Here is a 16498-nt window from a genome sequence, read left to right as displayed (position 1 = left end):
ATACCACTCAACAAATTGTAAAATACAAGATCGTTATTGCACTTGGGTCAGAATAAAATTTCAACCACAGATAATATTTTAGGTTCAGTTATTAAGGCACAGAGAATTAACACACTTTTTCTAGCGATAGTTACACTTGACAATATAACAGCAGGTGATTGAATCGGGATTTCAGGCACGCCTGAGCCTACTAAAATTTTGAAACACCATGACACACGACCTTAGAGCAAAACACAGCCGACGACACGGGCAGAAATTGAGTGAGACACATCAAGTCAAGAAATTCTCACCGTTAGTCCAGAAGGCAGACAAGCATTCGGCGACAGGATGCCACCAGCACCAACTCGAGTTATGCCAATCGCCCCAGTTCCGCTATAGCAACGCGGATACGCCGCGTCAACAGTTGCCACGCCGAGCTTCCTTACCACACAGCCCGTCCAGAACGATTGCCGCTGTCCCGAGTACACACGATCATAGCAATCAAGTGCGTTCACAAGAAGTTATACCACCTTTCCCGCAACATTGCGTTGCCACACAACCGGAAACTAAACTCCCCGTCTCACTCTGGCGGCAACACTCGATACTCTCGTCATCAGCAAGTCTTTCCCTAGAACGCAGCGCCCTCCGAAATTTAAAAGCAAACGGACCAATCGCGGCAGAACAAACCCAAGGTTCCAGAAGATGACACACCACACCTAGGCAAAGATGAAGATGATACGGTTCACATGCCAAACTGTCTACAAGTAAAATGACTCTTTGAGATCGATGTTCTGGAAACAGACCTCCAGTTGGTATTACACTGACATGTCTTTGGACTCTGGCATATGGAATGGTTCTCTCTAACTTCACCGAACAAACTCTGGGTGATAAAGGAGTCTACGAATTCGTGGAGGTCTTCCATGCAGGCCTCCCACAAAGACTCTACCGTCCTTTGCCGGCTTTGCATCGGCCATACTTGGCTGACTCATGGCCATTTCCTCTGCCACAAGGACCCGTTGCAGTTACCATTTGACAGTGGTCCGCTATTTGCTGTACTGTCCCAAGCTAGCCGCCCTGCGGTGGGCCCTTAATTTGGCTGACTCTCTACCGCTGGTGTTAGGAGACAATGCCTCAGTGGCAGACTTAGTTTAATGTTTTGTTTGTGAAGGGGGCTTCTACCACTCTTTTTAAGGGAAGGCCACTTAACCTTATGAATCCATTGAGAGATTGTCAGAACACTCTGTTGCCTCCTCTGCCCAGACCGGGTTGGGGCTGTCCGGGCTTGGTGGTCCAGCCCGGTCTTCACCCTACCTACTCTTTTGCTCTTCTCCTCCCCACCTACTCTTTTGCTCTTCCTCTCCCCTCTCGTATGGCCTGTTAGACTAGTTCATGTTTTGTCTCTCTCTGCTTCTCTTGCCCTGTTCATGTTGGTAGTCTTTCCTAGACAATTTCTGAGAGTGATACCTCTGGCGAGCGATGGGGGTGGGGGATGTATGCCCCCTCATTGCACTCTGCTTTTGGGGGGGGGGGGGGCTTCCAGCTGCTTCCTAGATGGGTCACCTCACCTGTCTTCCTTTATATGTCTCTTCCTTTCTTCTTTTTTGTCCCGTATAAAGCCTTCGTTGTCCTTTGGTAGACCTGGGGGTTTTCCTCCTCTGGCCATTGCGCATTAGGCCATCTCTGATGCACAGTCATGTAGAACTGTCTGTTCGAGGGAAAAGAGGCTAAGACCTTGTAGTTTGATCGCTTTTAATCATCCAACCAACCCACCAACCAATGCTCAAGCTTTCCATCCCCTATAGCCCATTTTTTGCAGCTCCTCCATGACTCCATTCTGGTTTTTGGTTGACCTGTCCTCTTTGACCCTCTGGATTTCCATCTGATATGTTCTTAATTCCTTCTGTATCACTCATCTGTGCCTTGTTCCCCACCTGTTCAATCCAGCTAATTTCACTATTCTCCTAGTCGGTGAATCTTTATATGTAATGTACACCTCATGATTATACTACCTCCTCCACTTTTTCCCCCCATGTTAGGCCAGTGAGTCTTTGAAGTTCCTTTCTCTTAAAGGCGTCCAATGTTCCAGCATCTTTTGATGCTAATGAACAACATTCCAAGAGGCATCTAGCATTCCGGTATCTTTTGATGCTAATGAACAAATTTCCATAGCATATGTAAGCACTAGTCTTGTAAGTGTTATATAAATCATTAAGTTGATGATATGAGTCAAGAGCCTTGAAGAAAATAGTTTTTTGTTGCAAAATAGGGTCTGTGCTGGCTGCTATTGATCTCTGTTTCGTTTCATAACAGGTGTCAATGAGTGGGCGACAGTTGATCCCGCATATTTAAACTGCTTAACTCTCTTGAAAGTATAATTTCCCAATGCTACTAAGGGTGGCATGTCTCCTTGTATGCTTTCCCAGGAGCCATATATTTTGTTTTCTTTTGGTTGATATTCAGTCCCATATTCCTGCAGGCCTACTAAACTACGATTAATGTCTCCTCCATTGCTTTCGCAGTTTTTGTGGCTATATATGTACCATTGACATAAGCTGTTACCTGTACTGACTTATAAAAGATCATTCTCTTGCAAAGCAATTTACATACCTTATGCCATTAAACAACATATCATCTTGCCTTGCACAATCTTGTATTATTATTTTCCAAAAGTTCCTAGGTCAATCAAGGCATGATACAGTTGCTCTCTGTTTATGCTACCATATGCTGATTTGTAAAAAAAAAATGGTTCAAATGGCTCTGAGCACTATGGGACTTAACATCTCAGGTCATCAGTCCCCTAGAACTTAGAACTACTTAAACCTAACTAACCTAAGGACATCACACACATCCATGCCCGAGGCAGGATTCGAACCTGCGACCGTAGCGGTCGCGCGGTTCCGGACTGCAGCGCCTAGAACCGTGTGGCCACCGCGGTCGGCTGCTGATTTGTAGTTGATGAAAAGGTTATGCATGTCCATCCCAAATTCAATTGCCTTTTCTAAAATTAACCTGGTAAAGATATGATCTGTTTTTCATTCCCCTGGGAGAAACCCTAGTTGGTATGAGCCAGTCTCTCCGAACAAATCGGAGGTGATAGTCAAACAGTATGCCGGAGAATACTTTATATTACAAATTTAGCAACCTAATTCCTCGACACTTATCACATACCAATATATCTCCTCTCTTGCATACAGGGCATATAATTCTTTCTCTTCACTGCTGGAGCATTTTCTCCTCATCCCGTACCAAAATGACCATTTTTAGGAGAATTTGTTCAACTGATTGGCACCTTGCTTGTACAGTTCTGTTGCAGTATTATCTGTTCCTGGTGATGTATTGTTCTTCTGTTTCTCCAGAGCATTTCTTATCTCTTCGAGAATTGGTACACCAGTATTTTCATTCCAGTCATTTAATTCTTAATATTAGAAAAGGGTAGATTGGTACTCAGCATAAAGATGACACATTGAGTTTCAGACAGTCACAATGAAAAGATTCCAATACATTCAGCTTTTGACCAAAGCCTTCTTCAGGGAGGAAAAACACACACAGATTTACACCACCAAAGACTCCTCATGCTACCTTCATCCAGATCGCAATTGTGCGCGATCCATCCACCTAGCCCTTCCTATTCCACTCCTGTCTGAGATGTTTTATATTTTCCCACCTCCGTGTTGCAAATGTTTTGACTTTTGAGTGAAATGCCCAGTCGATGTGCTGTTGTTTTCACGCCAATTCTACCAACAGTGAAAGTTGTTTAGCTCTCGGGGTGTTGTAAAATTCCTGGATTCGTCTCGTCGCTGTGCAGCCTATGAAAAGGATTGTGGAAGACTCCCAAATAAATTCCAAAGTACAGTGCAGTTTTAACACCAATATATTTCCAGGACTCTGGTGTCCAAGCCTGGTGAACTGTATCAGCTACATCACATGTACCCAAAGTTGACATCAAACGACACAGTGTTCACAACAATCAACAGACGAGTGAGCCTACAATACATTTGCTCGCAACCCTAGCCAAAAAACGAGTGCCCCAAGGCGCCTGCGTGACCTCTATTTATACTTTTGTTAACAATTACCTACAATGAAAATTACAATTTTATGTAAAATCACAATTAAAAGTTAAACCGAATATGAGATACACATTGCTAAAAATTTACAATCTCAGTACTGAACAAGGTGAACCTATTTTCAACTTAGTTACGAGTTAATATAACATTTTCTGACTAATTATGTTACAGGTAACAATTAAATTTCTAAATTTGTTTATAACAAATCAACTAGTGCCTGAATTTTAGTGCTAACATATATGGGAGATTCAATTAACATGCTTTATTTATATGCTCTATGTAATTTGCTGTAGTAATTTTATAATGATAGGTTTACTGGTACATCCTGACCATGTGCTACATTTCTTTTGATTAGTTACAGTATTAATTTCACATTCATATTGTGTTTTTCACATAAGAACAATGTTAATCAGCAAACCATCATTTTCAAATTATATGTATACTGAAATAGTGGTTATTTTTGTATGTAATTTGGAAACAGGTCACTTTACAATCAGGCAATTAGGACTGGTGTTTATCTTTAATGCTCTCCGAGGGGTTCTGATAGGGCAATGAGATACAGTAATATTTCATGTCAGAAGTCTGTCCTACCCCATCAGAGGGCAGGCCATGTCATATGTCAGCTTTCTATATTGGCATGACTGCCAAACTGTGGCCAAGAGCAAAATATGTCACTCTGTGGCACAACAAAGAGCTGCTTGATTTCTCTGACTGCTTCACAATGTGGGCCATCTAGACCTTTCCATCCACCACCAGCCTTTCTGAACTGCGCAGACAGGAGTTAATCTAACAACACATTCTCTGCTCCCAAAATCATTCCACCCTCAACTTACAGTAACCTACTGTTCCCCCATCCTCCACCCAACAGTTTCTGCCCCCTTTGACCTATCACCTCCTCCCATTTCGCATCCACTCACCCTTGTTGTGCACCACTCTCTGCCAGTGCACCAACCAGTCTTTGCCCCTTCTCTGCTCCTCTCCTTTTGCACTCCCCCCCTCCCCCATCCCACAGCCTCCTGATGCTCCGTCTGGCAGCCTTGTCCTGCCACTATCTAGTCCCTGCTCGCTTCATCAGGCTGTACTGACTACTTTCCCCTCACCCGCAGCCTGCTATCCCTCCTCCTCCCCTGCCCGATTGCTGGTGCTGTTCAGCGTGACACAGTTGCATTTTGGTTGGAGATAGTGGCCATGTGGGCATGAAGTGTGCTTGCTTGTGTGGATGTGTCTGTTTTCCTTTCTGAAGAAGGCTTTGGCGGAAGGCTCAATTTGTAACAGTCTCTTCATTGTGTCTGTCTGCATCCCAGTGTCTCATATTTACAGTAAGTAGCATTATGTCCTTTTCATAATGTGGTTGATATTCCAAATTGTACTTTCTGTTGTTTCATTTAATCCTTGTACATCTATGGGTTCTCACTGTGTGGAATTGAGGAGTTAATCAAAATGTCGGCTCCACCTCTCACAGATCTCTGTTTCCCACACTTACAATTTTTCGCGTTCCATTCTTCACCAAATTGGCACTTTCTCTGAAGGGTTTCTGGGTGTCATTCACCTTCCAATAAAATTTCCTCACCTTGTGACATTTTATTCAGTAAATGATATAAGATGCTAATAACAGATACTTCTTGTACAAAGCTGATTTGAGAAACTGGGGCAATGTGACCTTACTGATAAGTATCCAGAGTTAAAGAATGTAACCTTAATGGCTTGGTGATTGATGATTGCTGTTTATTATGTGAAAATTTGTATCACATTTAAGGAAATAATGAGTTACTAGTGACGGAGCTAAGTGAGTTATGGAAACTGTTGTTGAAATAAATGTTTGTTTTTAAGCACTTGTAAGCTACTGAATCATGTAAAATTTGAAGAGTAGTTGCATAAACCATGAAACTAGACAAATTTTTGTTGAATGTGTTTAGCTAAGAGCTTCAAAACTAATATGTAATGTGCTCTGACTGACTGTTATATGGGGCATCATTGTATGACATGAAAACAAGGTAATTATCATTATCTTCCCTATAAAATGAAAAATCGTTTCTTCCCTATTAGGAATGATTTTTGTTATTTCTAGACTATGCTGCTTGCTTATGAGTTGTTTTGATGTAGACAGTGTACAGTGTAAATTTTTTTCTGTTAATTAGTAACTAAGTAAAGTTAGTTATTAAATTTGAAAGATTGAAAAAATTCAACTAATTTCATATTCTTATTCAACTCTTCATGGTACAAAATCCTTGTTATAACTCACTTCACCCATATTAAAATTTATACAAATGAATTGTGTAAGTGTATCAAGTTTTCTACCCACCCCGATCACCATCTATCCTCAAAGATTGTGAAAGGATTCCTTAAGCTGTATCTGCCTACTGGAGGTAACATGTAAGGGAGCTCAATTGTGACTGAGTTTGAATTTAACAAACACAGTGTCCCCCTGTGGAGGCTAGTTAGTGCTGTTGGTTCTCTAGTACCCTAAAATCAAGGCATAAATGACTGTCAAACATTATGTGTCGTGGAGAGTGACTATGATGGTTTAACTGCCAGGGATACGAGGATGATTGAGACCTCTTAACGAAAACATCGGAGTTGTCTGTGCACAAGTGTCGTCAATGGCTGAGGCAAAAAAAGAAGTTGTTACAGGGCAATCCCAAGGCACTTCCTGCACCACAACTGGATTAGGCTTGCTCAAGTATGTAGGGCTCTGCCTCTTTCCTTTTAATTCCCTTAGCTTCTTGCAGGTTGAAAATGGATCAGTTCCCACAAACTCTTAATCGCTGCCAGCGGGATCAGTTTACCCTCTGGGAGCAATAATATCTTCTCCCTGAGGGAACCTTAGCTGGCCCACTCGGAGGAACAGAAGAGATTCATGACTAACAGAGCTAAAATCTCATCTCTAATACGTTCAACACCATCTAGGTTTAAACTCCAACATTCATTTCACTGTATTGAGAATTAAGTACTAAATGCTAGCGTGGCTGTATGTTCCATAAACACATTTAATATAGTAGATAGCTGTGCAAAACTTTATTCAGACGTATGGAAACAAAGCTCAGTTTGATCTCTGCTGTCTACCATCTTTTTCTGTTGCATGAAAATAAAGAACAAGTTTGGTTTCTTTTGATAAATATCTGTGATTCTGACAGTTATAATACATGAGAAGGTCAACAAATGTCTATAGTTACATACAACATTCTGATATCAATGATAAAGTTCTAATAGAGCTGTCTATTTATCTTTCTCATAAACTGGAGCTTGTGTCCGCCACTTCTGGGGGTTTCCGGCGACTAGAGGAAGCAATGTAGTGCTGGTGTGCAAGACTCACATGTCCCCTTCATCATTGGACGTACTTGGAGATGCATTGCCGATCTTCTTTTCAGGATAGTCGCCTGCGACGATCTGCCAACTTCTTCTCATAAGATATGATGCTGTTTGGAGGAATTTTCTCTACTCTTGAAATGATTGTGTACACTCAAGATACTTTTAAATCAATCCTACTATATTTCACTTCCACAAACAGAACACCACATGACAGTTTTCACATAAATGAATCATATTTCGTAAGCCCAATGACTCGCGGTCTGTCAGAAACTACTACATACTTTTACATTAAATACAGTTCCAAAAATCTCTCAAGGTTCTCGCAAGTCCACCATCCGCAACTCTAGAGAGTCAGTAAGTAAGTAAAAATAAGTGTCTTTTCTTTTCTCCTACACAATTCAACTGTTCACAATAATGACTGACGTAGCACCATCACAGAGTAAGGCGTGCTTGCTCCTAGTGCTGGTCATGTAACTTCTGTGACGAGCGCAGCAACCACTTGCTCGCGCCGAATGACAGTCACTATTGCCTTATTCTCCCGATACACATCCATCCTGCACACACACAGAAACTGGGGTGAGGAAGATACCTTTCCACTCTCTCACCCTTGTACTTAAAATATCGGATGTTCGATATGGTGGAAAGCCGAGTGTCTCCAGAATTTACACCAAAATTCTCAAGGCACTACACACTGATGAGAGATTAACACACAACTTCTTTACTTCTTTATTTTTTCCAATCACTTGAAAGTGAAGCAGCTGTGGAAAACAGAAATTGACACATATGTATTTTGGAAACCACTGTGAACTGCACAGCAGAGGGTAAGTCTCAATGTACCTGTTACAAGGGTTTCTTTCTGTTCCGTTCACATATTGAGTGTGGGTAGAATGATCATTTAAATGCCTGTGTGTGCTGTAATTAATCTAATCTTGTCCTCATGGTCCCTGGGTGAGAGGAAGGAAGGGGGTTGTAGTATATTCCAAGAATCATAATGTAAAGCTAGTGCTTGAAACTTTTTAAGTAGGCTTTCTAGAGATAATTAATGTATATCTTCAAGAGTCTGGCAGTTCAGTTTCTTCAGTATCTCTGTGACACTCTCCCACCGGTCAAACAAACGTGTGACCATTTATGACCGGGTGAGGTGGCACAGTGCTTAGCACAATTCGGCAGGACAATGGTTCAAATCCACATACGGCCATCTTGATTTAGGTTTTCCATGATTTCGCTTAATCGCTTCAGGCAAATGCTGGGATGGTTCCTTTGAAAGGGCACGGCCTATTTTCTTCTCCATCCTTTCCTAATCTAATGGGCCAGTGACCTCGTTATTTGGCCCCCTCCCCAAAATCGACCAACCAACCATTTGTGTATACCTTCAGTATCACCTTGTTGTCCTATTTGTTACTTGAGCAATATTCCAGAATGGATTATAAGAGTGATTTGTAAGCAGTCTCCTTTATAAACTGATGGCATTTTCAGTATTCTGCCAATGAACCAAAGTCTGCCACCTGCTTTACCCATGATTGACCCATTGTGATTATTCCATTTCATACCTTTAGAAAGTGTTAACTCTCAGGTATTTGTAGGAGTTGGCCAATTTCAATTGTGACTCTTTGATATTGTAGTCATAGGATACTAAATGCATAATTTTACATTTCTGAACATTTAAAGTAAGTTGTCAGTCTTTGCACCACTTTGAAATTATCAAGATCAACTGAATATTTATGCAGTTTCTTTCAGACAGTACTTCACTATATTAGAACTGCATCATCTGCAAAAAGTTTGAGATTACTGTCAATATTGACTGTAAGGTCATTAATGTACAACATGAACACAAGAAGAACCCCAACCCATTTCCCAGCGGCACCCGAAGTTACTTATACATCCGATGATGACTTTCTATCCGAGATAACATGCTGTGTCCACCTGTCCAGTCACATACTTCACTTGATACCCCAAATGATTGTACTTTAGACAATAAGGTAAATGTCGTGCCGAGTCAAACCCATTTCGGAAGGGCCTTAATCCAAAACTTTCAGTATGTCATGTGGGAAACGTGCAAGTTGTGTTTTGCGTGATCAATATTTTCAGAATCCGTGCTGGTTGGCATGGAGTAGGTCATTCTGTTCGAGATACATCATTATGTTTGCACTCAGAATGTGTTATAAGATTCTACAACAAATTGATATCAAGAATATGGGATGGTAGTTCTATGGATCACTTCTATATCTACATTTACATCTGTACTCTGCAAACAACTGTGAGGTACATGACAGAGGGTACGTCCCATTGTACCAGTTATTAGGATTTCTTCCTGCTCCATTCACGTATGGAGTGCAGGAAGAATGATTGTTTGAATACCTCTGTGCTTGCAGAAGTTAATTTAATCTTCTACTACCCTTCTTATAAAAGGGAGTGACCTGTACTTTCTTCCAAATACTGGGCACAGCTTTTCATTCAAAGGATCTATGACAGGAAATAATTAGAAGAGTGGCTAACTCAGCAGGAAATTCAGTATAGAATCAGATAGGGATTCCATCGGGTCCAGGAGCTTAATTCAGTTTTAACTAATTTCAACTGTTCCTCAACACCACTGATGCTGACACTTATGTAATTCATCTTTTCAGTGGTACGAGGATTAAATTGGGGCAGGTCACCTGGAGTTTTCTTTTTAAAGGAATATTTAAAAGCAAAGTTAAGCATTTTAGTGTTTGGTTTGCTACTCTTGGTTTCAGTTCTTATCTCACTGACAAGTGACTGGATATACTAACTTTGGCGCAGTTAACAGCCATTCCATATACCAGAATTTCTTTGAATGTTATGAAAGGTCATTTGACAGTATTCTGCTACAGCAGTCATTCAGCATCTTGCTATGTATAACGCTATGTTTTGTTTTACACCTATTAAGCAGTAGTCTCTGGTTCATCAGAAGTTTCTTCACAGTAACTGTATACCATGGAGGGTCCTTTCCATTATGAACTGTTCTACTATGTATGTATCTACCAAATGCATGGTCAACTATTCTTGTAAAGTTGAGCCATAGTTCCTCTGCATGCTCCTGTCCTGTGCTGAAAGTTTCAAGTTTCTCATTAAAATTTGACACTACTGCTTTCGTTTGTAGTTTACTGAAAATATATATGATGTGTGATTAAAAAAGTAATGTGGTCTCTATACATCCAACTTTCAAATTTGGCCCACGTGTTCGTGATGTATGTTTGCATTTTCAGCTCTTTTGAGTATTTAGTTTATTGTCGACAGTCAGAAAGTCTTATATATTACGTTTTTGAGTGTTTGATTAATTTTTTCTTTCCAAAAAGATGACTCAAAGAATTTGCATTAAATTTTGCTTGAAAAATGGAATAGAGTGCAGCACTGCATCGAAATGTTGACTGTGGCTCTTTGCAAATCTACTATAAGCATGACAAGAGCTTGTAAGTGGTATAAACATTTCAAAGAGGGTCGAGAAGATGTTGAAGACAATGACCATCTGGGCACCCTAGCGTATCAATTACTGACAATAATAACGAAGAAGTAAAGAAAATGGTCTTGGAAAATTGCCGAATTACCATCAAGGAGGTTGCTGATTATATCAACATATTCTTTGGCACATGACAAGCATTTATTTATTTATTTATTTCCAGATTCCTTAGGCATGAAACATGTAGCAGCGACATTTGTTTCGAAATTGCTGAATTTCGACCAAAATTGTTGTGTGGACATGGTTCAGGAATTGCTAAATGAAGTCAACAATTCAGAATTCCCAAAGAAAGCTATAAAATGTGATGAAACATGGGTATAGTGCGTGCAGAATGCCGTGGTCACTAGATGCAGAGATGGCAGTGCATGCGTGGGGGGGAGCGATAGTGATGGGGGCTGCGGCAGAGACTGTAGGGGAAATGCCGCATGCTTGAAGGGAAGTGCCGTTCTAAACTGAAGCCTACACTCACATTTTCTGTAAATATTAAGTGGGTCCCCCTTCATGCACACACTTGCATGGTGACCATTCAAAAAGATCTGTAACCTCTTCTTTGGCTAGTACCTAAGAGGAATTCCGCCAAAAATGCAGCAATTTATTTTCATCTGGTTTGTTAACCATTGGTAACTTTCAGAGACGTGTCACGAGTGGGGAATTTTGAGTAAAAACTACACATTTCTTTTGTTGCCATGTTAAAATTTGCTTCTTTTGCCAAAACTCAGCGGAGTTTACAAAGTCTCACCTCACTAACATGATGTATAGATGTAGTTGCGAGAGAATTCTGAAACAGTGGTTTATTAAGTGAGGAAAAAGAAAGTCAGTATATTATGAAAAAGCACACCCCCAGTACAAAATAAATGTGTAATTATTTCATTTATTTTGTTTGAAAACCCATAGCATTTCTCATTCATCAGCTGTCAATGGCCCTTAAAAGTAAGATTCTTTCATCAGAAAATTCTGTAGTTAGTGGAATAATGTGGTAGATAATGAAGTTTTGCATAATAACCATACGGCAAAATAGCCTCCTCCTTGTGTGCTACCATTTGCCAAAATCTCATTTCGATATCTCAAACTGCTTTAGAAATATGAGGAATTGTGTGAATATTTCTCTCTACATCAGATCAATTTTCTTGAGATTGGTGGCAGATAGAGACCTCCACCCAAGTCTAAAGAAAAATTCAATATGTTAGCTAAATTTCATATGTAGCAACATGTTACGTAATATGCACCAAACACAAAATCGTAGTGATCCCTATTTTTCATTGCAGACTTTCTCAAATTTCTCGCAGTGTCTTTATTTCCATGTAAATATCACAATAATTATGACCATTAATGAAATGATGGGCACATCATACATAACAACTGAAGAGCTAAGACTAAATAAAATTCAAGTCCGATCACATGTGAATGTTCTTCTCACTGTTCTCTTTGATTACAATGGGATAGTGCACCATGAGTTCCTGTCTTAGTGTTTACTGGAAGTTACATGGAAGTTGCATCACACTAAAAAAAAAAAAAAAACACGTTTTGTTGCCACATACCAGTATCTAGCACATGCTCATCAGCAACAGTCTCATATTTCACGTCTAAGCCTCCATAGAAGTTCTTACAGATATTCTGTTAACTTTACAGCATATTCTCGTGTTAGTATAAATGAGAGTGTGCTAGAAACCATATGAAATTAATAGAATATCTGCAAAAGACTTCCACAGAGGCTTAAAAGTAAAATATAGGACCATTGATGACGAGCATGTGCTCGATATTGGGTTGGTAAATTAAAAGATATATAAAAAGTGAGCAGCCCTGCAAATAAAAATCTCAGTAATCAAAATTATTCTTCATTTTTCTAATATATGTGGGTGTATTATGCTTTTTATTGTGTAGATTTTATCCAATTTTGTGTTACCAGTAGCTTAGAAACACGTTTTTCCAACTGGTTATGTTCCCTATTTGCAGTAAACCATGTGGAATATAAATTAAAAGTCTTATATTTTGAAGGTACAGATTTATTTTACATATTTTCCTCAAACTAAATACATTTTAAACATTAATCCATCAACACAAGTTCATGGACTTCAACATTCTCTTCAGTTTCGTCTCTCTTTTTTGGTGGATATATCAAAATTCCATTCCAAAATGGCATATTTTTTTCTGGAATGTAAATTAAACTTTTTAAAATATGATCCATTTTTAAGATATTTGTGGGTAGCTTGGCTTCCTTCAGAACTTCTAAATTCATCTGAGTATTCTTTATGTAAAAGCTATAAGCTTGCATGCCCATTGATGTTTCTCTCACATTGATCTATCTGTGGTGTATCTTTGCTGAAACTATATTCATGATGCTTTGATGGGTTAAAATAAATCTTTTGCTCATTTTGAACACCTTTTCCATAAGAATAATTACTAGGGCTGTTGTTAATTTTTCCCACCAAGTATTGTAATCTGTGAAGTATTTTGTTTTCATGAGAACAACACTAAATTTGTCTTTCTTCAGCAAAGAATCCAGTATGAGGTCTGTCACAATAGTAACAGTTCTCTTGTGCAGTAAGCTGTGAATTATACCTGTTATTGACTGTGCACAAGTTCCGTACTGCAGTAAATGATGCATTACCAACTTGGATTTCAGTGATGGAATAAATGCATTTTGAAAGTTTTGGACGTGTTTCCTTCCAATAGTTTGCAGTTCATATATGAATGACCAAGTGGATAATGTCGGAAGCTCCATGAGGCTGTTCATGGCAGATGCTGTTGTATACAAAGAAGTCACAATGCTAGAAAATTATAGCAGACAGCTGGATGATCTGTAGAGGATCTTTACCCTTGGTATAAAGAAATTTAATGTATTGTGCATAAATGGTCGAAGACCTGTTATTGTATGATTCCACAGTTGCCGAACAATCACTGGAAGCAGTCACATCCATTAGATATCTGAGACTGTGCTGCATAGTAGTTTATAGTGGAATGACTGCATAAAGCTAATTACGAGGAAAAACAGGTAGCAGACTGATATACACTGGAAGTATGCTTATGGAATATAGGCCATCCATGAAGGTGGTAAATTGCAGAACATGCGTTCAATTGATACTTGAATATTGCTTGTCAGTATGAGGCCCATACTAGATAGAATTGATGGAAAAGTAGAGAACATTCAAAAAAGAGCAGTGCATTTTGTCACAGGTTTGTTTAGTAAGCGCAGAAGCATCATAGAGATGCTCATCCAGCTCTGGTGGCAGACTCTACAAGAGAGGCGTGGTGCATCACAGTACAGTTTACTGTTAAAATTCCAAGAATGTATGTTCTTGGAAGAGTCAGGGAGTATGTTACTTCTACCTACATATGTTTTGCAAAATGACTGACAAGGTTAAATGAGAGAGAATTGAGCTAATATGGGGGTTTACAAATAATCTTTTTTTTTCCCACACTCCATTCATGAGTGGAATAGAGAAGGGGAAGTAATGGTTGTGCAGAGAGTATCCATACCACATGCCATATGGTGGCTTGCGGAGTGTAGAGGCAGACGTTGTTACTAGGCAATTTTACCTTACAATGGAGGCTGCTTTGTTGTGATTCTGTTCATGGTAGTTGTTTGAAGTATGCAGTACAATCTGTTTTGAAGTTGAAACACTGTTTTCAAAATGAGTTAACACTGAAGTGTGGTTACTGTGAATCAGTATCTTCACATTATGTATTTTGCAATATTTTGTAGGCTTCTCTTATGGATTTCTCCCAAGTGAGTTTGAAACCATACACTGGTACTCTCAAACAAATGTCACATACTTTAAATGACTTAAGTCACCTAAAATGTTGTGTTATGGCCGTTTTTTTGTTGTGTTTGTACATCTGTTTCATTTGTCTTGTGAACTATGTAACGCATTATTCTCATAAAAACTTATTTCTTTTCAGTATGTAGTGAAAACCCAAATAAACACTCTTGAATCTGACATTGTGTCGTTAGGAAATCGTGTGCCATTTTCTCTGTAAACAACAACATTTCTGTTACAAAAATTTCTGTGACAGCATACCTAGCATTTGTAAATATGTGCGACATGCTTAAGCGATACAGTAGAATTGTCCAAAAAAAATTGAATACAACTCGCGTATAATGTTTTAGTCTGTAATACATCTCCTAAAATATTTGCTATTCCTCCTGAAATATTCTGTATTTATCTTTCTTGTAAATCACCTTAAAATTAACTGAGAGGACTAAAGAAATGTACTCTACACTCGTGTGTAATTAAGTTAGAGAAACCTGCCAAGATGAGTTGTAGCACCCCTTTAACCCTGATGACAGTGGCAGTGGGTTCTGACACAGACTGCTTGGACCCCTGACAGTGTCAGGTAGCATTCTGATCCATGTACACCCCACTTGCTGTCACAACGAACAGAGATTTTTTGGAGTATGCGCTGAGGCAGTTAACATCTTGCTATATGGCATCTCATATGCGCTCAATATGATTGAGGTCAAATGTCTTGAGGATCCTCGTGTACGCCAAGTGGCCCTCAAACAATCCTGACATAGTTCGGGAGTGACTGAATGGTGCATGGTCTTGCTGAAAGTAACAGCTTACTTGTGGGATACTGCATGCATCCAATTGGACAGTTATCTTGTAACATCCTTTTTGCTGGTGACAGACAATGGCAAATCTAGGGCTCAAGTCATCTCTTGCAATCATCCTGCACACAATAATATATTCAAGATCTGCCTGAATGTTGCCTGTGAGCCCATGTAGTCCATTGCTTCAGTGTACTCAAACCCTGCCGTTGTTAATATCCTGTAACAAGTACAATATCACTGTCAGCCCAGACTACATTTTTTATGCGTTGAGCATCCATTGGCGCCATTCCAGTGCTGGGCAATGTCCTTTAAACAGAGATGCAGGAGTGTGAGCAGTGATATTTTATTTCATATAGTTGTATGGCTGCACACCAGTTATGTTGTCCATCTTTGAACTGGCCCATCTATCCATAGTAAAGATCCACTGTTACTGACAGCAGTGGTGACTTCTAGTGATCAACTCACTGTGGCCCATACCAGTGGCTCAGGAGATGGTGGTTTACCCCTAATTGAAATACTTTACACCCTCAACACAGTGGTACAGAAAAAACTGTGTGTGTCCATGAGCACCTGTGGCCTGGCTGCAGTCGGATAGACTGGTATCACACATCTTGCACAGGTTGCTCAAAACTGTTGTGCTGATGTATCCCTGTCATGTGACATGCCAAGCCATTGCATTCACAGTGGGGACAAGAATTTTCTCTCTTCAGCACAGCTGCTATTTGTAATTCAATTGCTCATGATTATGAGTCACAGTTGCTTTATTCTTTTAATGAGAAAAATTTTTTGTTTGTATTTTATGAGATGACTTCAGCTCTCCTTTTAATTAAATTGTCCCATGTAACAATGTGTCGTGTTTTTAAGACAACATAACCAGATTCTTCTTTTATGTCTTTGGCCTAATGAAAAAGAGTTCTGTTAACCTGTTTAGGTACCTCATTTTCTTTGGCTGCATAACAGAAAGCAAGTTCCTCAGTGTAATATCTGCATTTATCAAATGTAATATTTGAGAAGAAATATGCAAACCTCATTGGGAAAGAGTCAACTGCCTGTCACTTTATACGTTTCTTTCGTTCTTTGAAGTTAAAAAATAGCTGCTATACAAAAAATAAAACAAGC

General features: G+C 39.5%; 1 protein-coding gene across 6 annotated transcripts in view; it reads left to right on the top strand.

Annotated features, from left to right (window-relative positions):
* Positions 1 to 16498, top strand: part of LOC126259969 (mesoderm induction early response protein 1) — a 188196-nt gene that overhangs the window by 46506 nt on the left and 125192 nt on the right. The gene's annotated exons all lie outside the window — the stretch shown is intronic.

This window comes from Schistocerca nitens, chromosome 5 (assembly GCF_023898315.1).
Source record: "Schistocerca nitens isolate TAMUIC-IGC-003100 chromosome 5, iqSchNite1.1, whole genome shotgun sequence".
NCBI classification, from domain to species: domain Eukaryota; kingdom Metazoa; phylum Arthropoda; class Insecta; order Orthoptera; family Acrididae; genus Schistocerca; species Schistocerca nitens.
The sequence above is the reverse complement of the archived record's forward strand: the minus strand, read 5'-3'. Positions and strand labels throughout refer to the sequence as shown.